General features: G+C 40.9%; 1 protein-coding gene across 3 annotated transcripts in view; it reads left to right on the top strand.

The window, feature by feature from the left end:
• LOC144507995 (plexin-B2-like) overlaps nt 1-25,800 on the top strand; it is a 236,305-nt gene that overhangs the window by 60,862 nt on the left and 149,643 nt on the right. For all 3 annotated transcript variants that reach the window (XM_078235685.1, XM_078235683.1, XM_078235684.1), the window contains exon 2: nt 3,006-3,108. The gene's annotated coding sequence lies outside the window, so the exon portion shown is untranslated. The remainder of the gene's footprint in view (nt 1-3,005; nt 3,109-25,800) is intronic.

The raw sequence follows: 25,800 nt of genomic DNA, 5'->3' as shown, positions 1-25,800 counted from the left end.
CAGTAAGAAGTTTAACAACACCAGGTTAAAGTCCACGGAACACGGATGAAAAGGCAGAATATCCAGTGTCCCTACAATCTGTGCATGAATAAGCAAGCTAGTTGAGCAGTGGAAGTGTTTGTATTACAAGGCACTTTCTGACCTTTTATGATTTGGACAATGCAATCAATTCTCCCCATATTACACAGTCGCTAGATAGGCTTTGATGTGTTGTCTGGCAAAGCCTGATCCATGATGTGGAGATGCCGGCGTTGGACTGGGCGAAACACTAAGAGGTTTAACAACACCAGGTTAAAGTCCAACAGGTTTATTTGGTAGCAAAAGCCACACAAGCTTTCGGAGCCTTAAGCCCCTTCTTCAGGTGAGTGGGAATTCTGTTCACAAACAGGGCATATAAAGACACAAACTCAATTAACATGAATAATTCCAACCATTATTCATGTAAATTGAGTTTGTGTCTTTATATGCCCTGTTTGTGAACAGAATTCCCACTCACCTGAAGAAGGGGCTTAAGGCTCCGAAAGCTTGTGTGGCTTTTGCTACCAAATAAGCCTGTTGGACTTTAACCTGGTGTTGTTAAACTTCTTACAAAGCCTGATCAACCAACTTGTAGAACAAAAAGCAGTTGAATTTGTAGGTTTAACATTATGCAGTTCAGACTTCATATAAAAGGATGTAGGGAAAGTACAGAAGGTTCAAAATAGTCATGAAGGTGATATCAATATTGAGAAGATGTACTTCTAAAAGGAGGAACAGGCTGGTGTTCTTTTCTCTTAGGAAAATAAGGCTGATGTGTGACCTGTTGGAGGTCTTTAAGGTAGTGAAAATGTTTGGGGTAGACATTTGAGAAGACGTTTCCACTTACAGTGGAGACAAAAACCAGGGACCATTAATATAAAATAGTTCCTAATTATTCCAATAGGGAATTCAAAACCTCTTCACCAGAGAGTGGTAAGAATGTGGAACTTGGTTCCCCAAAGAGTAGTTAAGTTGTGTAGCAGAGGTGCATTTAAGGTGAAGCCGTAAAAACAGATGAGGGAGAAAGAAATACAAGGGTATGCTGATGGGGTTTGGTGAAGAGGGGTGGGCGGCAGCTCATATGGGGCATAAACATCAGCATGGAGCTGTTATGCTGAAAGGCCACTTTCTGTGCTGTGTATTCGATACAACATCTCCAGTCAAACGATTTGTTTCCCCTTTCCTACTTTGTTTCCCTTCTGCAACTTGGTACTTTTGTGTAAAAAGAAGTTACGGTGTTGTACAGTCCTGATATTTATAGAACTGAAAATTCTTGGCCTATCTTAGTTCATGAAAATTACTGTAGTTATGATATCACTGTACTTGGTACTAAAACCTTAATCTCCATTTCTAAACAGGAAGTTGCATGTTATGATATTTCTGGATTGTGTTTTGGCAGGCCAAATGCTGCTATCAATGTCCCGAGATAAAGTCACCTGATCCAAGTATGGAATTTCCCAAACATTCCCATTTGATTAAAATCCTGCATAAAACCTTTCCAGTATTTTTAAAACTACTTCCTCATTTTAGTTAGCTCTATCCCAAATTACAACAGCAGTGATCATATTCCTTGATTTTATAAGGTGTGTAATTTTGTGCTATTTTCATTGACTTTGTTTGTCAAAATCATTATCCAAGGATACCATTACTTCCCCAGAATAGTTGACTTTGTGCACTTGTGTGGTTAGTCCTCATTGTGTCCTCTCTACTTTTAATCATGTAAAACACACTATGTCAAATATAGGATTGCCAGCTGTGATTAAATGTATTCCTGGAGGTTTCATCACATGACTTGCTGCCAAGCTCCAGCCATTTGTTGGCCAACGCATCCATCCTTGTGATGCACTGCCTTCCTACACCAATTGGGAAGCAAAAAGACTCATTATCCAGTTGAATGATGCTGGCTTGTCAGATTTTTAAAAAATATCTGGTATAGAGAAATATTTGAAAAAGAAATATGCCAGGACTCCACAGCAGTGTGTTGGAGATTGATATTCAATCCCTGGAGACTTCAGGGCATCATGGAGGGTTGGCGATCCTAATCAAAGATCTGCTAAAAGAAATCATTAACAACAGTTCTTTCTACAATTTGCAGTTTCTGGTACCCTACACAGTCGGCAGATCTTACTGCTATTAAACTGGCAGCATTTGTCGAGACTCTTGGATTTGCATTTTACTTTCATAGGCCAACCAGGTATTGCTGACTTGGATATTGAATCTCAATGTATATTGAGATGAAAAGAGAACATCCTTGCAGTGACCAGAATTGCCAGGACAAAGATATCTCAGAAGATAATTTCTTTGGTGATATGGGGTGTCAGTCTAGACCAGTTCAATTCATTTATTCAATTCTAGAACCTATTTATTCTCCAAAAGCTCTGATTCACTGATAGCATTGCTGTCTGATGCAGCAGATGCTATGTATGTACTGTGCATATATTTACTTTTTCAGTGAAATAAATTTTACAGCTCCATGTGTTTTCAGTACACACATCATCACAGGACCTCCCACGTGGGTGAATACTTATTTGAGAATTTTATGACTGAGTAATCTAAGATTAAGTTCCAATTTTGCTAAACCCTCTGACTATTGGGAGTGGGGGGGTGTGGTGAACCATCGTTGGTTACCACTGTGGGGTTATTCTAATGTTACTGTTGGGTTAGGGTGTTGCCACTGTGGGGGTTGTTATAATGTTGTTGGGTTAGGGTGTTTACACTGTGGGATTAATATACCTGTGGTGGATGTTGTTATGGCACATCCCGGTCGGGCCCCGCCTCCTGGGGAGAGGTATAAGACCCTCTGCTCAGGCGGGACCCCTCCAGTCTGGATTGGTGTACTCGTGTTAGATAGTTCCATTGTTTGTCAATAAAAGCCTTCAATCGCTGAAGCCTTGTACCTCGTGCTTGATTGTCGCGCATCAGGGGGGGATCCTTAAATATGTACACAAGTTTACTCCAGGTTTTAACGGGTGCATTTTTCTTTCTAGGAGGCTTTGATCAATGTGGTCATATAACATCGCCCATCTCTGCTAACTACAGAACAAGCTGACGCGACAACTAGAAAATCAGGACATTGAGGCTATTTTAAAGGTATGAGGAATATACTGTCACTGAGGTTATTTAGTTTACAGAATCATGCTAATGCATTGTACTGTGGTGTTGAGTGATTCCATTCTGCATTTAGATGGAGTTAGAAGCACAGCCATATTCTGGAGAGTAAAGTGCTTTTGCATAAATTATTAATTTCTTGATTGCTAGTCAAAATAATGCACAATACCACAATATTCATGTTTGCCCATTTTATTCAGGTTTTCGAACATTAGGATAGTTAAATGGCTGCTTAAAAGATACTTTCCCAGTTGTAGAAGAGACACGGTAGAAGCTTCCTCACAGCAAAGCAATACGTTGTAACTATCATTTCTATTTTGTAAAGTTCACATTTGCTGCTTTGTGTCTAATCTTCAGTTTCAAATTCTTGAATTGGGTGCTCAATATAGTGAACTACAGCCAAATGTGTTGGATTATTTCTTGCACATGCAAATAAAACTTTGCCAGTTCACATTAACTTTAGGTCAGTTTTACTGCTGCTCTAAGTGCAGTGTTCTTAAACAGTTCTACTTGGCGGTTTTTCTGCTCTATACTGATATAAGAACAACTTTTCCACAATAGACTGCAGTGAAAGAAGTTACCATGTCGTGGAAGCTATGTTTATGTTTTGACTGTGGATAGGAAAAATATTTATTAAGTTAACAACCTGCTTATCATTTAAGCATGAAATATTTTCTGAATCCTACTTACAAATGTCAGTATTCTTCTTTGTTCCCTTACACTTTTGAGGGTTTACTAGGATGTGGAAAATATTAATGGGCACTGGTGTAGATGGATTTCAAAGTGACTTATGCTTTGGCGCATCAACTTGTAGGGCTGATATTCTATTATGTGAATGTCTTTTCTTGTAGTGATTGATTCATTGTAGATACGGTCTGGCTTTTGCATCTCAGCTGCAGGTGCTGAGGCCAGAATTTCGTTTCTGGCTTGGTAGCAGACTTGTCTATACCTGTAAAGTCCTATCTGATCCTTTTGATTGGATCTGTTTTTTGCAATGATACCAAATATTTTCAAACTTTTTTCACTAAGTGCTGCCTTGCTCTTGACCATGTGAGCGTACTGTGGAACTTTAACCTGGTTTGTCACTTCAAAGTTCTTTTTGTTCTAACAAGACACAGCTTTGGCCAGAACGCTAAGTATAAAATCCATGAGAGCTGAAGAAAGATACTTCCTCGCTGCTCATATGTTTCAGGAGGAAGAGTTCTTCAAAATGGTTCAACATCATCAAATAGCTGTAAGACGCATTGAGGCAACTTGCAGGAAGCTGTGCGACGGCAGTGAGATGAACAAATGGACTTGATTTTGCATTGGGAAGTGCCGTCTGGTTGTTATCTTCTGTAAAATTGACAATGTTTCCATCCCCGAGTCGGTAACTGGATGTGGGCTGCTGTCAGCATATGTTGAGATTGCTTTGTATTTTTGACAATATTAAGGTCAGCTGTATTCCCAAATAATAGCATTATGAATCTTTTTTATAGGAATGTAATTTATTGAGCAAATAAAAGCCGATGAAATAAAAGGCCAACTGCAGAACAGTGAGCAATTCAAGTGTGTGATTCAGACTTTAACTGCTAAGAGGAATGGCAGATGTAGGTGTAAGTAGGTTTATTAACTTTGGATAATAAGTACAGAGCTGAACAACATTAACTAGGCTAAAGCAAAATTAAAACACAAAGCTGAATATGGTTTATGCGAATAGATTCGACTAGAGCAGTTAATTAGTGCTTATTAGGGTGACAATTATTATAAATACAAATAGAGATGGAACATCATGTTCTGAGCTTTTGTGCACATGGAGTTGTCCTGCTCAGATTCTTGATTATCTGATTAGAAAGCTAATTCTGCTTGATAGTCCTCTTCAGAATAACCGGGAGGGAGTGTGAAAAAGTGGCGCTGCAGATATTCTTTAGGAGATTAGCCAGATTGAAAAAGATCCATGGCAGAACAGACTGTCGGGCAGGATTCTCCGATCTCATCCCTTCCCGCCCTGCTGCCAACGAGAACGGAGAAATTGGCGCTCAGCCAAAACGCCGTTCACTGCAGTGGCACCGGGAGAATCTCAACCACGGACGAGGTCGGAGGATTTTGCCCGTTGTCGATGAAAGGCACTGGTTTGGTGCAATGATGTGGCCTTTTCACATTCCTGTGTCTCCTCTTGGGAACACTGATAATTTTGTACAATCTGGATTGGAAGCAAGTTGGTTGTAGTTTTCACATACAGATAATTAAAAGTGATGATAAGGTCTTGAAATTCTGCAGAATGACTGCAGCAATGCTCAAGTTGCAATGTCGTTTGGATTTGGTTTTCAATGTGACCCACTGGAAGAGGCAATGGTGCACCACTTGGGTGTGTAGCCCCAGTGTGGTGTCACATCTGGTTTATAAAATATTCAGTCGCTCATTATGTGGCAGCATGTGGCACAATGGTTAACACTGCTGCCTTTCGGCGCCAGGAATCCGGGTTCAATTCCGGCCTTGGGTGACTGCATTCTCCCCGTGTCTACATAGGTTTTCTCAGAGTGCTCCGGTATCCTCCCACAGTCTAAAAATGTGCAGGTTAGGTGGATTTGCCGTGGTAAAATGTGTGGGGTTACAGGGATAGGGTGGAGGGGAAGCCTGGGTGGGATCCTCTTTTGGAGAATTGGTGCATATTTGATGGTCCGAATGGCCTCTCTGCACTGTTGGGATTCTACAGTCAGTTGAAACTTTCAAAATTTTTATTTTAAAAGTGTTATCGTGTAGAGTCTGATTCAATGCACTTGATTGATCTTTAAATGTTAAGAGGATCATTTTACATAGTGTTTTCCTCTCGCGCTCTCTCTCTCTCTCACATTTGGCCATCCCAGTTGCTGTATAAACAAGGTGCTGTAGCTACAAATTGATACTGGGACTATTGACCTGAGATCAATAACTGCAGTATAACAGCACTGAGTGAAACCTAACTCGTAACATTTCTGACCAGATGATTTGTCCCTATCAAACCAAACAGCAGCGAACCAGCTTTCTAACCAAATCCTTGTTGTCCTTGACCATTGTGAAATACACAGAAGAGCAAGCTTAATTTTATTGGAAAACTGACTTGATAATATAAAGCAGTCTGTATTGGAATGTAGGAATTCCTGAGTAAAACCATATGTTCGTTTTCCAAAAGTATCAGATTCTTTACAAGTTTAACAAAGTTAATTCAGTTGGGAAGAGAACGGAAAAAAGCCTTGTGGGTGTTTTCTATCCAAATGTCATAACCATGTTAAAGGGATCTGCAGGCAGTTTTGCTACATAAGTGCAAGAGATTTTGACACAAAACATGGCACAAAATCTAACTCTTTGGGATTGGCAAGGAGGAATTACAGCATTCGTCTCAAGTCATGGAATAATACTGGAGTGTACTACAGTGTCATGAAAGGTTGTATAATATGATTTAAGATGGCTTATCATACATTTAAGGTGGCTTTTTAAAAAAAAGTAATAACTGGCTGAGTTCCTATCGAATTGCAAGTGGTGGGCAGAAGGATTCACTCGGGTGGGTTGCGAGTTTGGAGAATTTGGGAGAGGGGGTTTGTAGAAGTGGGAGCTTTAGGGGTTTGTTGAGACAATGAATAGTTAATTGGATGGGAGCAATACGAGTTGAGGTCCAGGGCCTTGATTTTGCCCAAAACCAAATTTTAAAATGTTTTAAATGTTCTTCAAACTCTTTGATTCATGTAGAGGAGAGGAAACATGGCTACAATAAATACAGGGATGTATAATTTGACAGCTGCAGCATTTTTCCATACTTTCATGGATATGGTCATGTTAGATAAGAAAACCAAATCCAAAACACAAACATTCCAAACATGAATTGACCCATTCTGTATTTGTGAGTTGTGACCTCGCCAATCCTGCTGTACATGCAGATTGCAGCTATATTTGGAATTCAGCTACGCACAGCAAAGTGAAAGTCTGGGCCTGGAACAGGAAGATGGACCAAGTAGAATGTAAAGCTGATATGGAATGCAGTAGCAGATATTGGATCAGGAGTGAAAGGAACAGGCAAAGAAGGACACATGTTTTGTTAGCTGTACTGCAGGCTCAAGTGCACTATTTTTCAGTCATTTCAGAAGTTGGGAGTTTTTGGTTCTCCCCTCCCGTGTGTGATATAAAGACTTTGGAAGTGTGTGTGTGTGTGTGGCTGGCAAAAACTAACGTCTTTCTATATAATTCAAATTTGTACAGAGCAAGTGCTGGGTTTTTACAGTTTCATTCTTAAATTACCTGGGACTGGAACAAATCGAAATTAGATTCTAATGTAAAACAAAGTGCAGCGAGGCAAATACTTTAGTTCTGTGGCACAGCTTTAAAGCTTACTTCTGAAATTCTACTGCTAAAATCTGAAACCGAGAAGTCCTGTTCGAAATCGCAGGCTTTTTGCACCTTTTAAAATAAAAATACACTGTTTTGAATTGCTTTAGTGTATGATCTATCGGACTGTCGCCATGTCTCTTCCTCACCTCAGTTATACAGTTTACACAATGATGTGCAGCTAACTTGAGGTAATAGCAATTTTTGCTTTTTAAACCCTCTCGATGAGTAGACAGATATGAGTACACGTACAATGATGTTGCACTCGGCGATATTTTCAAAGATGAATTGTGCATCAGTGAAAGTTAAAAGATTTGTTCTGCTTGGATTGTGCTGATTATTTTGTTCTGTGCATCAGATCACCATTTGTTGGTAGGATTTCTTAAAAAAAAGTGTCGGTCACATTTTAAAATGTTTACTGCGGGAGATCGAACTGATGAAAGGAACAAGTACTTTTGGCTACAGCCAGCCACTTATAAGACACACAACTTATCGAGAATGATAAACATCAAAAAGGAACTCGAACACAATTTTCCAAACATAATTACCTTATGTTCCAGTTGATGCATGTGAAAGTCAAGTGTTGTGTTTTCCTTTGTATTAAATATGCTTTTCATGGGCATTATTATTCCAGAATGGAATATTTGCTCTAGACCATACGTATCATTTTATCACGTTTTAATTGGATTGAATACCTCCGAATGAGAAAAGGAAACTTAACCACATTGCCAGTGTAGAAATCAGTAGCGTAGAGACTAGAGGCGCGGTTTTGTGGGCCCATTTGCTGCAGGTGCAAATCCCGTTATGGCCACTGAATCTCACGAGAGCCATAACTGGGTTTGTGGTGAAGAGATCTCGGTTTGAGATCTTCCCTGCTACCAGCCGCAGACTGGGCATGAACCTGGTTTCCATGAATTTGATTTAATTAAAATATTATGACGTGGCTTAACGTTGTAGCTTCTGGCTCCACTAAATGCTCACCCACCGCGTGACATCAAATTGTCTTAAATTGTATGGATATAAATAAAAACAAACTACTGCAGATGCTGGAAAATGGAAATAAAGTGCTGGTAATACTCAGCTTTCTGGCAGCATCTGCACTGAGAAGCGGTGTTAATGTTTCAGATCTGTGACCTCTTCTCATGCGTACATGTCTTCACTTGTCTCTTTTGAGGAGAAAGGAGAATGGTTAAAAGTTTAATCAAGATTCTCACTGTAACTCTTTGTGTAGTGGGTAATGCATTCTCCTAAAAGGTCCCAGGTTTGGCAGGGCAACAGTAGTAGGGGATTTAATTAAGGGCACAGACAGACGCTTCTGTGGCTGCAACCGTGAATCAAGGATGGTATATTCCATCCCTGGAGCCAGGGTCCAGGATGTCAGAGCAGCTGCAGGGCATTCTCTAGGGAGGGATGGTGAACAGCCAGTGGTCAAGGTACACATTGGTACCAATGACATAGGTAAACTAAAGGATGAGGACCTGCAAGCTGAGTACAGGAAGTTGGGTGACAAATTAAAATGTAGGGTCTCAAATGTAGTTATCTCAGGATTACTAACCGTTCTATGCACTAGCAAGAGCAGGAATAAGAGGTTGGACCAAATGAACATGTGGTTAGAGTGATGGTGTAGCCGGGAGGGATTCAGATTCTTGAGGCACTGGGACAGGTTCTGGAAACCAGGTAAATGAGTGGAGGGCACGGGTAACAAATAGCAGCAGGATGTCATTGTTATAACGGAAACCAGGCTGAAGGAGAGGCAAAATCGACATCTCAATATCCCTGGTTGGAGAGTCTGCAGATATAATAGAGTGGGAGATTTAAAAATGAGGAGGAGTAGCACTAATGGTTAAAGAATCAGTTCCAGTCAAAAAATGAGGCTTTATGGATTGAGCTTAGAAATAAAAAGAGGGCAATTACGCTATTGGGAGTATACGACAGACCTGAAAATGCTGAAAGGAAGATGGGAGAACAAGTATGTAGGCAAATTTCTGAAGACAATGATAGTAGGAGACTTTAACTATCCCAAAATCAACTGGGGTTCAAACAATGTAAGGGGCACTAAGGGAGAAAAATTCATAGTGTGTCCAGGAAATTCTTTTCAACCAATTAATGATTAAACCCAATGAGAGGAAATGCAATTCTAAACCTAGTCTTGGGGAATAAAGAAAGGCAAGGGGGTGAAATGATAGTTGGCAACCATATCGGGGATAGTGATCACAGTTCAGTTATATTTAGCATTACCATGGAAAGGGATAGAGATAAGTAGTTAGTCTTACATCGGTGGTGGGCAAATTAGTAAAATCAATCCTGAGAGATGGGATTAACTGTCATGTAGAAAGGCATGGACCAGTCAGGAATAGTCAGCATGAATTTGTTAAAGGAAGGCCTTGCCTCAAATTTGATTGAATACTTTGAGGAAGTGGCAAGAAGGGTTGATGAAGGTAGTGCAGTGGATGTTGCGTATATAGATTTTAGCAAGGTGTTTGACGAGGTCCCACATGGCAGATTGGTCAAAAAAAGTAAGAGCCCATGGGATATAGAGTAATGTGGCAAACTGGATAACAGGAAACAAAGGGTAATGGTGGATGGATGCCTTTGCAAATGGAAAATTGTTTCAAGTGATGTTCCACAGGGCTCGGTGTTGGGACTCGTACTGTTTGTGTTATATATTAACAATTTGGAAGTGAACGTGGGGGGCATGATTGGGAAATTTTCAGGCAACACAAAGATTTGTCAAGTAGTGGATAATGAGGAGGATAGCTATAATCTTCAAAACAATGTAGATGGGTTGGTACAGTGGCAGATGGATTTTAACAAAGTGTGAAATCATGCATTTGGGGAGGTCAAACAGTTATCGGGAGGACACAATGAATGGAAATATACTTGAGTAGATGAAGTGAGGGATCTTGGCATACAAGTTAACAGGTCCCTAAAGGCAGCAGTTCAAGTGGACAAGGTTGCAAAGAAGGTATATGGAATGTTCTCCTTCTTTGACAGAGATGTAGAATATGAAAGTAAGGATATAATGTTGGAATTGTATAAAACGCTGATGAGGCTACAACTGGAGTAGTGTGTGCCGTTCTGGTCACCACATTACAGGAAGGACATAATTGCTCTGGAGAGAGTGTGCCCAGGAGGTTTACAAGAATGTTGCCAGGGCTGGGAAACTGTAGCCACAAGGAGGGATTGGATAGATTGGGGTTATTTTCCTTGGAACAAAGAAGGACGAGGGATGACTTGATAGAGTCATCAACAAAAATACAAAAGATACAAAATTTATGAGAAGAGAGAGAGTGTAGACAGGATTAAATCATTTCCCTTGGTGGAGAATTCTAGAACCAGGAGACATGTAATCAAAATAAATGGCAGAAGATGTAGAGGGGACATGAGGAAGAACATTTTTATGTAAAAGGTGGTGGGTGTCTGGAATTCGCTGCTTGAGTCGGTAGTGGAGGGAGAGAGACAAAACTCTTTTAAAGGTACCTGGATCTGCACCTAGTGCTGTAAGCTACAGGGTTATGGGCTGGGTGCAGGAAGGTGGGGTTAGAAAGGGTACCTGTATGCTCTCCGACTGGCATGGGCATGATAGGCCAAATGGCCTCTTTCTGTGCTGTAACCGTTCTATGGTTGGATTCTTACTCCATCCGGCTTTAGTTGATCTCAGCTGAGGCAGTAGTTGATGTGCTAAATTTGGCTTTGGGCCCCCACATCAGAGGAAGGGGATTAGGCTGGAATTTGGATTTGCTTCAGATTGGTCTGAATGATCAAATGTCAATCTCAACTTGTACATGTAGCATGGCATTAGGCTAAGTTGCCATTTTGTTAGTAATGCCTGCTGGTTACAGAATAGTACAAAATATTGGTTAAAGTGGCCATACAACTAAATTGTCTAGTACTGAAGTTAAACTGTTTTAAATAATTCACATAATAAACCTTTAACTCTGGCTGGAATTCTCCAGCTGTTCATGCCGATGGGATTCTCTAGTCTCGCCAGCAGCACACACCTGCCAGCAGGTTTCCTGATGGTGTGGGGTGGCTTCAATGCGAAATCCCATTGACAGCTGCGGGATCAGAGAATACCGCCGCCTGCGAACAGTGAGCTACCTCGCGCCACCGAGAAACCCACAGCTGGGAGGCCAGAAAATCCCGCCCCATCTTAGAAATGGGCTAAGATACTCTGGAGAAGTAATTATGTCAATAAGAATGTATCTTGGATCTAAAAATGGTTTGAAACATAGGAGAACAAGGGAAAGCGTAAATGTGACCATATACAATATATGGGAACTAAACTGATGGCTTGTTGGTCTATCATATTGATTATCTTAGCCCATTTCTAAGATGGGGCGGGATTTTCTGGCCTCCCAGCTGTGGGTTTCTCGGTGGCGCGAGGTAGCTCACTGTTCGCAGGCGGCGGTATTCTCTGATCCCGCAGCTGTCAATGGGATTTCGCATTGAAGCCACCCCACACCATCAGGAAACCTGCTGGCAGGTGTGTGCTGCTGGCGAGACTAGAGAATCCCATCGGCATGAACAGCTGGAGAATTCCAGCCAGAGTTAAAGGTTTATTATGTGAATTATGATTCATTGTTTTTTTTTAATGGCACCCACTTATCAGCCAGTTCTGATCAAATACCCGGCACCTGAAATTTGAGTAACTCTATTTTCTTTACACACGGAAAGGCGCCATATAACTAAAACATACCTCATGATCTTGTACAAGAGCAAATCCAAAACCTACTGGACAGGTTAGGGCAAAGTTTTCTGTCAACAAGAAAATAGAAATAGCAGAGTCAGTTTTTGAATGTACAAATAATCATTATGAAACATTTCTCTGTTTGGTAAATTTGCTATATGTACATTTCTGTCAAATCTGATGGTTTGGGGTGGCGGAACAGAATTTTTCACAAGTGGTATTCTATTGGAGCTCCTGTTCCAGGAAAGGATTTCAGAGCCTGTTCAATTCTACCGTGCATTCAGGCAAGCATTTATGATAATGAAGATCAACTTTTCAAGGGCTGATCACACGAAAGAACTGGAAATCTCTGAGCAGACATTATACTCGCAATGTTCAAAGCCAATCTGTAGTCGGATCTCAGCACTGTGTAGCTTCAACTAATTGGCTATCCCAATTGTTGCCACTTGATTTGATGGGTGTTAGCATAGAATCTACAGTGCAGAAGGAGGCCATTTGACTCATCAAGCCTGCACTGACGACAATCCCACCTAGGTCCTATTCCCATAACCACACATTTGTTCTCCTAATCCCCCTGACACTAAGTCAATTTAGCATGGCCAATCAACCTAACCTGCACATCTTTGGACTCTGTGGTTGGGGGGGGGGGGGGAGGGAAAGAGAGGGAGGAAACTGGAGTACCCAGAGGGAAACCCATGCAGACATAGGGCGAATGTGCAAACTCCACACAGACAGTAACCCAAAGCCGGAATTGAACCCGGGTCCCTGCTGCCTATACCATTACAAAAAAATCATACTGCAGAATGAGACACTCAGCTTTATTATCCCAGCTTGCTTATCTCTCCTGTGTGTTTCTAGTGTTGATCAGAATGGAGACACAGGAAGCTAAGTGTTTAGCACTGCTTCTTCACAGTGCCAGGATCCCAAGTTCAATTCCGGCCTTGGGTGACTGTCTGTGTGGTGTTTGCACATTCTCCCCTTGTCGGTGTAGGTTTCTTCCAAGTGCTCCTGTTTCCTCCCACAGTCCGAAGATGTCCAGCATGCATGGATTGGCCATGCTAAATTGTCCCTTAGTGTCAGGGGGATTTGCATGGTAAATACATGGGGTTACAGGGATAGGACCTAGGGGGAATTGTTGTCAGTGTGAGCTCAATGGGCTGAATGGCCTCCTTTTGCACTAAGGATCCTATAATGACTCTATGATTTAATTCTATGCATTGGAACTTGTCCACCAGCTGTACCTGTTGGAAAATGTTGCATTTCCCTTGCTGTGACCCTCCTGATGTTTACAGTCCTTAATTTTTACAGAATGTGAAATATCTACTAGATCTTTAATGCATCCATTGTGCTTGATCTACTTTAGTGCCAGCTTTGGTTATTATTCCATATAATAGAGTTTGAAAGGTAGCAAGGAAATTAGACCTCCGTTCATGCATACTCGTCATCTTAGCGTGCGAAAACTTAATGTCATTTTATAAAGGAGAAGCCTGTGTAAATGAAGATAGCCAGGGTTTACTGTTTGCAGTAACTCCCAGTACTGTAAGCAAAATCGCTGTTGAATTGAGCGAGTCTTCATGGATCTGCATTTGGAGAAGCTGACTAACCATTAACCTGCAGCTAGTAAATCCTGAAACTGCTGCAGGACCAATAGTCCAAAGTGGCCTTCTGTTGCAACTGCTGGTGTTTAAGGGACAGATTTACGAAGCAAATAACAATGCAACCAGCAAAGATCCAATAATAATTGGCCAAGCAGGAAGGGAGTAATTCTGATGCCATTCCATTCTCCAGAACAAAATGTTGTATCCTGCTGTTTTAAGTGTTAACATCTGTTTTCATAGCAAATGCAAAGCCACCCTGGGGAAGGGTAGAAACTTTAATAACTGACAACTTCTTGCACTCTTTCTATTCCAAGATAGTCTGTAAGATCATTGCTTCATCTTAGTAAAGCATCTAGAAAGTCTATACCTTTTATTTTTTTTTAAAAAAAAGTTTGTTTATTTATGGAACTTAAGAAAAACAAATCTCATTAGCATCTGAAGCCCTTTTTCTTCCAAAAAACATGTTGATCATGCTTGATTAGCATTCGTGTGTAAACACTATTTCATAAAGTGAACTTGACCCTTTTTTCTGAGTATTTTTGTTTGGATGGATTTTTGCTTTCCAATCAACTGCGCCTTTGAATAAACAGAAGGTCTGTAATCTCTTCCTTTTTTGTCTTGTCTGTTATTACAAGACAAATATTGTCCAACTAGAAATGAGTCATTCCATGGTATATGGTCTATAACAGGAAGGATCTTCTGGACTGGTTATCTGCATTAGGACAAGGCTTCAAACTGCAGAAATACATGCTGTGAAATATTAGCGTTTTGAAGGCTTAACATGCATATCTGAATTCCTTGTGGCCATAACATTTTCCCATATAAAATAAATAGATTAGTGTTCTATTAACATAGCAGTGAGAACTATTTCAGATGAGCATGTTAGACACTTGAGGCTCATGAGGAACATGAACAATGTCATTGTTACTGTGTTGTAAATTCAATGCAATTCTCTCTTAAAGTCTCCAGTGTCAAAATTTAATCGTGACAAAGTTTGTTCAAATGTTTTTTAAAATATTTTTAATGCGCGGCAGGAGAGGTAATAAGCCACTGCCCTTTAGCTTCAATATCATCAATATTGAGGTTAAATTTAAAAAAAAAAAGTTTTTGCAGGATAATGTAGGGGAGTAGAACCCCTTTTTTTTTCTTATTTTGGGGACCCATTATCATTACAGGTATAGAAGGTAGAATTATCCCAAGCCCCTGCCAGTGGGTTCATTGGAGGCATGGGTTGGGGGGGACAATATGGCAGGAGGCCAAATTACCCTTGACGTGAATTGCCTGACCCAAAAACTGGCGAGGTCCAAAGTCTGACACTGACTGAGCCCTGCGGTTGCCAATTAAACGACACTAGCTGTAAAAAATCTTGTTTGATTTGTTGAAGTCCTTTAGAGGAGTCGTATGTACTGTGAATAAAAGGTGGATGTACTGTACTTGGATTTCTAGAAAGCATTTGATAAGGTCCCAAATCAAAAGTTACTGTGGAAAATAAAAGCTCATGGGGTAGGGGTTAACTTATTGACATGGATGGAAGATTGGCTAGCTAACAGGAAACAGAGTTGTTATAACTCTTTTTGTGGTTGGCAGGATGTGATAAGTGGTTTGCCACAGGGATCAGTGCTGGGGTTTCAACTCTTTACAATTTTTATATAAATGACTTGGATGAAGTGACTGAAGGTATGGTTGCTAAATTTGCTGATGGCACAAAGGTATGTAGGAAAGTAAATTGTGAAGAGGACATAACCTATATCCCTTTGTATCCACCTCAAGTGAGCAGGGGAAAAAAATCTGGCAAATGGAGTATAATGTGGGGAAAATGTGAAATGTCCCTTTTAGCAGGAAGAGTAATAAAAAAAGCTAATTATCTAACTGGTGAGGGATTGCAGTGCTCTGGGATGCAGAAGGATCTGGGTGTCCTAGTGCATGAAACATGAGTAGCTAATATACAGGGATAGCAAGTAATTAGGGAAGCTAATAGAATGCTGTTTATTACAAGGGGACTTGAATTACGAAATGAGAAATCATAGAATCATAGAAACCGTACAGTGCAGAAAGAGGCCATTGGGGCCCATCAAGTCTGCACCAACCACAATCCCACTCAGGTTCCTACCCCCACATATTTACCCGCTAATCCCTCTAACCTACGCATCTCAGGACACTAAGGGGCAATTTTTAACATGGCCAATCGACCTAACCAGCACATCTTTGGACTGTGGGAGGAAACCGGAGCACCTGGAGGAAACCCACGCAGGCACGAGGAGAATGTGCAAACTCCGCACACACTGACCTAAGCCGGGAATCGAACCCAGGTCCCTGGAGCTGTGAAGCAGCAGTGCTAACCACTGTGCTACCGTGCCGCCGGGAGACTGCTTCAGTTGTACAGGACATTGGTGAGATCATAACAGCTAACGTCTTGGGTATAGTATTGGTCTCCTTATTCAAGAAAAGATGTAAATGCATTAGAAGCAGTTCAAAGCAGGTTTACTAGAATAATACCAGGTATGGATGGGTTGTCTTATGAGGAAAGGTTGGAGAGGTTGGGTTTGTATCCACTGGAGTTTAGAAGAGAAAGAGATGACTTGATTTGCATTTTTATGATCCTGAGGGTATTGGTGGATGTGGAGAAGATGTTTCCTCTTGTGGGAGAATCTAGAAATAGGTGTCACTGTTTAAAAATAAGGGGTTGCGCATTTAAGACAGATGAGGAGAATTCTTTTCTGAGGGCTGAGAGTCTTTGGAATGCTCTTCCACAAAAGGCAGTGGAAGCAGACTCTTTGAATATTTTTAAGGCAGAGCTGGATAGATTCTTGATCAACAAGAGGATGCAAGGTTATCCAGGGTAGGCAGGAATGTGGGGTAGATGTTACAATCAGATCACCCATGATCTTATTGAATGGTGGAGCAGGTTCAAAGGGCTGAGTGGCCTATTTCTGCTCCTAATTCATATGTTCACATTGAGCTCCTAGGACTGTACAGTGAAGCTTCATGTACTCTGCTCAGCGATGTGCCTGAGACCCAACCTCAGAAGAAACATCTGCTTTCTATAATGGTGACGGTTTTCTCTTTCTGACTCAGGATTCTGTGGCCACAATGAAAGAGGTTCTTGGTGAATGCTGCATTTGTGCTATGAGATCATGCCTGCTAAGAACAGGGCAGACTCTCTTTATTTATGTAAGACCTTTAGCTTTCAAATGCTAATCAACCTTCTGTTTTATTACTGTTCTATGGTACGTTATTGAAATTTAAATCCAGTTTTTAAATTTAAACTTTATAAAGATTTTTGATCTCTGGTGCATAGTACAGTATGCAACCTTTTATTATCCATACCAGAAGCAGGATTATATATTTTTGATTCCTTTCTACTTTTCTGTCATTCCATTTTTGGCCAGGCATTTGCAATGCACCAACTGCTTCATGCATATAAGTTTTCTCCAACTGTGATGAGGTGTTAAGATGACACTGTGCAACATATCTCCCAGTTTTAGTGAACAGATCCATCACAGAGCAGAGATCTGTTAAACTCGAATGTTGATTATTAACTCTAACCCTGCCTGCCCCATTTCCAGTTGTATTGAACTCTTTCTCTGCGTGAGTTTCTTGACATTGCTATTAGAGTACAATTGTCTGACTGGAAGTGTTTGGCTTTTTAAATCTTTATGTATCAACAAATAATCTTTCCCACTGCTCCCCTACAATTACTCAAATCCATACCCTCCTTCCTCCTGTACCTCTCCCCTTCCTCCCTCACTGTTAATAAGACAGGACTGAAGCACCTTTCTTTTTCCATGTTCTTCATGACAGTGATCTCAGCTGCTCTATACTGGTGGTGGAAATGGGGGTCTAGAGGGGAGGTGGGTGCTAGAGTTGGTTCATAGCTCAAATGGAGGCGAGTGCCAGAAATGTGTGTCAAGGGGAAAGAATTGAGTGTGGAAATAGATTGGCTTGAAAGGGGAGGTTGGACATGGTTCAGTGTTCTCTCTGGACTAGGTCTGGAAAAGGTGATCTCTGAACTGGGAAAGGTGTGTTGAAGTAAATTTCAGATCAGTGAGAATTTAATTGTCCCTGTCTCCCATTGTTTTCCTTTTTATAAGACCTGAAAATGTATCATAAAGTACAAGCTGGCTTAAAATTAGCCATAATATTCTGGACCATTCTGGAACTAAAATTCATGTCTCCAACATTTGATTTGTCTCTTCGGGCTTTGATTTATTATTTTTTCCCCTCGAGTAAGAATGAAAGACTTTTAGTTGACAGCTTGTGTAACAATCTCATGTAACAAATTTTTGCAATGTTATATGCTTCTGATTGGGGTTCTTGAGGTGTCAGATTTTTAAGGGCTGTGTCAAAGTTTTGAAGCTATCAGTCAGCTAGATTTTGTTTGATTGGTAAGAATTCAGAATTTATAAAAAGGATTGTTCTACTCCCATCCAGTTACTTCATTGAAGCAGTGCAGTGCTAGGAGTATACTTCTGACCAGATCTATCTGAAACATTCCCCATCTTGACACTTTACAGATGTGCAGAGATTTGAACACACGAAATAGTGACAACCATAAACCACATTGTCCATCAAATCTGCTCTCCCATGTCAAGCTCCTTCAGAATCTTGTACGTTTCAATGAGATTGTCTCTTATTCTTCTTAACTCCAGAGATTATAAGCCCAATTTACTCAGCCTGTCATTGTAAGACAACCTCCTTATTCCAGGGACCAATTTTATGAACCTTTGCTGCACCATCTTCAATGCAAGTATATCCTTTCTTAAATGTGGAGACCAGAACTGCACACAGTATTCCAGATGTGGTCTCATGAAACCTTTGTACAGTTGAAGACTTTATTCCTGTAATCCCGTTCCCTTGCAATAAAGGCAAATATGTCATTTCCTTCCTAATTGCTTGGTGCGTCTACATGCTATCGTTCTGTTCCTTGTATGAGCACACCCAAAAGTCTCTTTGAATGTCAACATTTACCTGTTTCCCCTCTTTTTAAAAAAAAAAATATTTTTAATTCTTACGACCAAAGTGAAAAACTTCACATTTCCATCTATTACACTCAATCTGAGACCGTGTTCTACTTGCTTAACCTGTCTATATCTCTTTGCAGCCTCTCTGTATTCTCCCCACAGCTCACCCCCTCATCAACAAACTTACACTGACTCATCATCTAAGTAATTCATATAAATTTTAAATAGCTGAGTTGCTGCACTGATCCATGTGGTACTCCACTATTTATTGCATGCAAACTTGAAAAAGCCCTGTTTATACTTACTCTTGTTTTCTATCCATTTACTCGGTTTCCAAAATTGGGTTTTGTGGTCGATTTAAGCTGTTTTAAATTTTTTTTAAAAAAGTCATCCTTTCAGCTTGACCAATCAAAGGTGGCTGTTTCACTTTGCTGGCTACTGATAGGTGTTGGACGAGCTGCCTGTGTTTGCGTCTGTGCACATCTGTTTTTGTATGTTTGTACCAATTATGCAATAATACTCCTTTTTGTATTTTAATTCTTCAGTATAATTTTCTTGGAGGTTCCATCAGTACTACTGGGAGGTCAAAAATGGTTGTAAAAGTTTGGGAAACACTGCATTAAGTAACTCCTCTATCCATGCTAATATATTACTCCCATGAGCCATTATCTTGCATATTAGGTTTTTTTTGCAGTATCTTTTATTGAATGCCTTTTGGAAATCCAGGTATACTATACTGGTTCTCCTGTATCTCAAAAACTTCAATATCTCAAAAACTTCAATAAGTTTGTCAAGCAGGGCTTCCCTAAAGTAAAACCAAGCTGGCTTGTTCTAATCATATTACACTTTTCTAAGTGCATTATTAAGACTCTCCTAGTACGTTTGAGTATTTTCCCAACAACTGCAGGCTAACTGACCTGTTTTCCCTCTCCCTCCTTTTCTTGAAAGCAGAGTAACATTTGCCAACTGAGTGTAGCGGGACTTTTCTCTCATCCAAGGAATTTTGTGTACTTCAAGCACCTTTTCTTTTCATACTCTGATTACAGACTTGTGGGTCCAGTTTCGTGAGTTTGCACATTCAAACACTGGCTGCATACCTGCTTCAGTTCGCCAGAGCACTGAAATTACAAAATGATTCCTGCAGTGCAGCTCATATAGAACTAAATTTGCAGCTATTTCAGGTCACAGTTGCATTGCTGAAATTGTGAAATGAGTGTGCTGCACTCCCTTTGAGAGGCCCCAAGAAAAGTTCTGCAATGTCAAGCTGATTAAAATGTCAAAACAATTATCTGTAGTACTGTTTAGAACAACCAAGAAAATGTTGGGCTGATGAATTTACTTAAATTCTGTGCTTGCCAATTTGAACATTTGATATTTCATGAAGAAAGTTACTGGAAAGAAGCCAACTCTGATTGCTGCTGCAAAAGCATTTGCTGGAGGAGTTACTTTACCTTTTTTTTGGCGCCTCCGCCCCCCCCCCCCCCCCCCCAAAGAAAACCATCTGGGCTTCATTGTTGATGTTGAACTTCAAAGTTTGATGCAGTTGTAGTAGCTCTGTTTGAAAGGTTAAAGCGAAACAAAACTGGCCCACTTGACGGATATACAAGTTCTACTTAGATTGACACAGACTTGAATCTAAACTTGACCAACATTTTGTAGAGAAGGAAAATCTGGGCGGTTCAATTTTGTACTGCTGTTGTGCACATCTTGGTGTTTGTTCAACAGTAGTCAAAACTTGTTAAAAGGTTAGCCTTTATTTGGAAGCAATGCATGGCAGAGCAAAGCTGAGGAATCAGGGAATAAAATCAAATGCGCAAATCGGAGCTTTTTTTAAACATAAAGTAAATTGAATTTTTAACAAATGACGTGACGGGAAGGTTTTCAAGTGCAACATAACTGAGCGTGATTTCAAAGAGCTGCATAATAACTTCCATAACAGTAATCTTCAGTAAATGCTACAAATTCCTTGCTCTCAACACTGACTCGATCCTGTTCTTCAGCCAACTACTAAAATTCTAGGTTTAGTCGAAACTGACTCGAATGAGACGGACAGAGACTGTTGTCCATAAACTGGGCAAATCTGTTAATAGATTAAAATTATAGAAGATTAGTGGATGAAAGGTGGCGGGTATTCAGAAAATAATTGAATGTAATACAAAACCTATGGATTCTACTTGCCAGGAAAAAAAAAGCCACGAAGGACTAAACAGTTTCGAGACAACATAAAACTAAAAGCAAAAGCATACACAAACGCAAAGAATTGCCCCAATTCTGGCAAAATGGGAATGGTACAAAGAACAGCGAAGGATGACAGTCTAGATAGTTACAAAGGGAGTGTGAAAATAAACTTGCAAGGGATGTCACAGTCAACACAATTTTTACAATTATTAGGAATAAGAGGGTGAGAAACAACAAAGTACAAGGCCCCTCTGGATTCCAAAAGATCAAGTTATAACTAGCATTGTCCTCCCTGCAATTCAGATGGTTAAGGACAATCTGATTGCAACTTTCACGATATTAAGGGGACGGGATTGGGCTGATAGAAACTATTCCCACTTTTCTGAAAATAGCAATCGATGCTAGGTCCATGGTTAATAAATCTGAAACTGGAATCCAAGGTATTAAGAGACAGAGTGAAGGCGGGTACATGGAGTTAGATTGTTGATCGGTCATGATCTCACTGAATGGTGGAGTTGCTTTGGGAGGCTGAATGGCCTGTTACTGTTCACAGCCAATGATATTGGGCTGCTGGTGGGAGGAGAGGATTCAACTTGAGAAAAATTGTTGAAACCTTTGAAAGTAGGCAGGAAACTTTGGCAGATTTTTCCTTCATGAACAATTTCAGGCCTCCTTAAATTAAAGATTTAAATGTTGCAAGGTCAAATGAACTCTTGCATCAGTGTAAATGACACTCTCAGTAATCGATTCCCCTAAAGAGGATGTGCTAAGTCTGAGTTAAGCTTTGAGGAAGTGTTTGGTAAACTGAGAGATGGCGGCGTAGTGGTGTGAATGTTCTGGGGAGATGGGTTCAAATCCCACCATGGCTGCTGGTGGAATTTAAATTCCATTAATAAAATCTGGAATTAAAAGCTAGTCTCAGTAACAGTGACCCATGAAGCTATTATCGATTTGTTGTAAAAACCCATCTGGTTCACTAATTCTTTTAGGGAAGGAAATCTGCTGCTGTTGCCCAACCTGGCCTACATGTGACTCCAGACTCATGGTGATATGGTTGACTCTTAAATGCCCTCTAAGCGCAATTGGGAATGGGCAATCAGTGCTGGCCTCTGTCAGGCTCACATCCTGGGAAAGAATACATTCTAAGAAATACTTATATGGTGGTGGAACAAATATCTTAACTTTTATCAATAGGTTTGCAAACACCTCCAGTTTTATTAGTATACGAAGGATCAGGCAGAAATTCAATTTGGTTATCTGGATTCCTTGAGATACTGTAATGTCCTGCAATTGACATCACAAGTGAGACAGCCAGTTCCATCCATGAATATGTCCCATTCATCTGCGTCCCTTCTCGCAGTTGCTTTCTTATGCAGAGTCATAAGTTTGTAGCTTGTCAGCCACAGATGTAGTAATAAGACATACATTTGCATTCTTTAGTATCCCAACTCTTGTGTGCTCCTGTCATCTATTCTGCAATGGCAGAAGAATTATGGGAAGCTTTTTGGCATGTGCCATGAAGTCTAATAAATCATTTTTTCTGGGTAGAACCAAACCTTCTTTGAAATTGAACAGCCTAATGAGTGCCTTTTCCTCAACATGCTAGGTGAGAAATCGGCTAATGGGTTCTCTACTAAGGCTTGCAATGTGCTAGAAGCTACATATATTCATACACAGGGACCTGTCCGATGCAGGAAAAAGTGGCATGTCCAGGCATTCTGCCTTTAAATTAAACAGAAGAATGGGGAACAATAGTTCCTTAGTGCATTCTCTTTGGCAATACCTCAACCAATCAAAGTTGACTTGCCAACAAACAACAGCACCCTTTTATTGTGCAGTATACCTTGTTGCTCCCATTGAAATTTGGCATCCGTTCTGATGAGTGCAAAATGAAAAACTTTGACAGCAATACTCAAATTGGTGTATAGAATTTAAATTGTTTAGTACTTCCTCCCCACCCCACCCCCAAACTGATAGAGTAATTTTCTTCTTTCATCCCCTTTCATACCGGCACTCGTTTTAAAATTTATAACCCCTCTGTTCATGCTGTTACTGTTGACGTACATCTTTTTCTTCCTCTTCTCCCCTACCCCCATCAATTTGGAATCCGTTTTGTCCCACTTTATCCCTTCCCTCAAATTCACATCCATCACTGCCCTTTCTTGCCTAATGCAGGATGAGGTTGTCATTGCTCAAAAGCACTCAGATTGCAATTTCGCACCCACTTTGGCAGCATTTGATTTCCCAAAGAGCACAAGGCTGAACTGATAAAAGACAAGCCAGGAACTGAGCAGTGTACTTCTTTAAAGACTCTGTGCTCAGATCGCCCTGATTTTCCATTAGCCTTGTGGGTTAGGAAACAGCAATTCACGTGTAGTGTGTCTGCTGGGCTAAGCTCTAACCTTTTGCAGTAACGGAAGCAGGCACAGGTAAAATTTGCTGCTGGGATGTTGTTTTGAACCTGTATAAAGCTTTGATTAGTCCACAACCAGAGCATTGTGTCCAGTTCTGGTCACCACACTGAGGGATGTGAGGATCTAAGAGGAGATTTACCAGAATGGTTCTGGGTTGAGAGATTTAAGCCCAAAGGTTGATTTGAAGAAGCTTGGGTTGTTCTCCTTGGAGCAAAGAGGCTTTGAGAGGAGCTTTGATCGACGTGCTTAATTAAGGTGGACAAAGAAAAGCTGTTGCCATCAGCTAATTACACAAGGATTAGGGGACACATTTCAGGTTTTGGGCCAGAGGTATGTGGTTGGCGGGGAGAATGTGAGGAAGAGCTTTTCTGCAATTAATGGTAATGGCTTGGAACTCCCTGCTTGTGAAGGTGATTGAAGTGGAGAGACAATCAATTTCAAAGAGAATTTGCATGGGTACTTGAGAGAAACTCATGGGGCCTGGGGGATTCAGCAGAGAAACAGGATTGACTGGATTGCTCGACAGAGTTGTCATGGAATCAGTAAGCTGAATGGCCGCTTTCTGTGTCATCCACCATGCTGTTAATCTTCATTTTAGCCTTGTGTGTCTCTGTCCTCTTTTGAATTATGACCTCTTTTTGCATCCCTTGATTTTTGTTCCCTTTTCAGTTGTAGGACACTGAGCTGCTTGTGGTCCCACTTCCCTCTGCATGTAGACCTTACCACTTGGGTCCCTCTACCTTGCCATGTCGTCTTGTTCAAAAGTCCCCTTTAAAAAAATCCAACCCATTATTTCGGTCAGGTCCCCTAATCTCTTTACCCCATCTCTAATCTCCAATAACTGTCCATACTTCTAAAGACATTGGCATGGTTTATTTAGTTCAAGATGTTGTAAGTTGAGTTGTATAACACAATAGCAGTAAATATTTCTGCAAATTGTTCTTGTGAAATACACTGACCAATTCCTGAAACCCAAATATATTTCTACGGTATTCTACAATCCTCTTGCATTAACAATATGGTTGCTGAAATTGTTTTGCTCTGAATCTAGCATTTCTTTATTGCAACAGGGTATAATCAATCTATGGGCTTCAATGCGTGCTGAATTAAGACTGTGTCAATTATTTTATTTGTTCCATTTGCCAGATTTGTAAGCAGTATATAAAAATATTGCAACCGTATAACCAATTTACCAATAAAATCTGATGCATAAGCCTCAACGCAATATATGAGTACGGTTGATGTCATGCACACACCAGTTTGCATGATTTTGTTGCCACGTGCTGCAAGAGTTGGGAGTGTAACAATTATTGGTGTATTCTCTTCATGCACTAAAACCAATCCCTGTAAATAATGTGTACCCATCTTTTTCTACCCCTAAAATAGTTTTCCTTTTCTTCATTCTTTTCATGGGGTGTAGGCGACACTGTGAAGGTCAAAGTTTGTTACCCATTCCGAATTCCCTTGAATTGAATTGCTTGTTCACCCATTTTTGGTGGGCAATTACGAGTCAGCCATATTGCTGTGGGTCTGGAGTCATGTGTAGGCCAGAACAGGCAAGGACAGCAGATCTACATCCCTAAAGGACACTGGGGCGGCACAGTGGTTAGCGCTGCTGCCTCACTGCGCCAGGGACCTGGGTTTGATTCCTGGCTTTTGTCACTGTCTGTGGAGTTTGCACATTTTCCCCATGTCTGCGTGTCCCCCCCCCCCCCCCCCCCCCCGGCCAGTGCAGGCTCGCTGGGCCCATCCTCGTCCCAAACATCTCAAAAATGCAGATCTGTGCATGTGCAGATGCAGATAAAGTGTGCAGTCCACTACCTGTCTGCGCATGTATGGAAACTCAGGGATCCATCGGGACATGCTGTTCACCCTCCCCCGCCCAACCCCCACCTTGAGGTAAGTCTGGCTTTTGTAACAACTGTCTGATGTACCAGCTGTGATTCCTGAGGGACTCATCCACAGCTGTAGAATTGCCTGTTTCCACTCCCCTGGGATCTTTAGATTATTGGCATTTCATTTCATCAATTTTTAAAATATCAACTTTTTGGCTTTAAATCTAGTTTTTGTTTGCTCACGTGTTGTCTTGTGTACTTCCCTCCACACACACATTTCAATTTTACCTATCGATCTAATTTGGAACCTTGCAGTCTACCTAGCTTTGGTTTATTCACCTGGGTCCTATCATGCATATTTTGGCTGCCACTCCAGATCCTACCATCACCTTTCCTATTTCCCTCTTCAAAGAACAAAGAACAATACAGCACAGGAACAGGCCCTTCGGCCCTCCAAGCCCGCGCCGCTCCCCGGTCCAGGAATGAATCCTGAATCCAGGATCCCCGCCCAATTTTCCAGCCTATCTACATACCAATATCCTATCCACCGAGCTGTCCCTCACAGCTACGATGCTTTGTTCATTACAACCTATTAGCTCACCCCCACCCCCCCATTCCAGACCATGTGATCTCCAGGGAGAGGCGAAAACCCAGAGTGAA

Source organism: Mustelus asterias, chromosome 19 (genome assembly GCF_964213995.1).
Source record: "Mustelus asterias chromosome 19, sMusAst1.hap1.1, whole genome shotgun sequence".
Classification (NCBI taxonomy): domain Eukaryota; kingdom Metazoa; phylum Chordata; class Chondrichthyes; order Carcharhiniformes; family Triakidae; genus Mustelus; species Mustelus asterias.
This window is presented reverse-complemented; position numbering and strand designations above follow the sequence as displayed.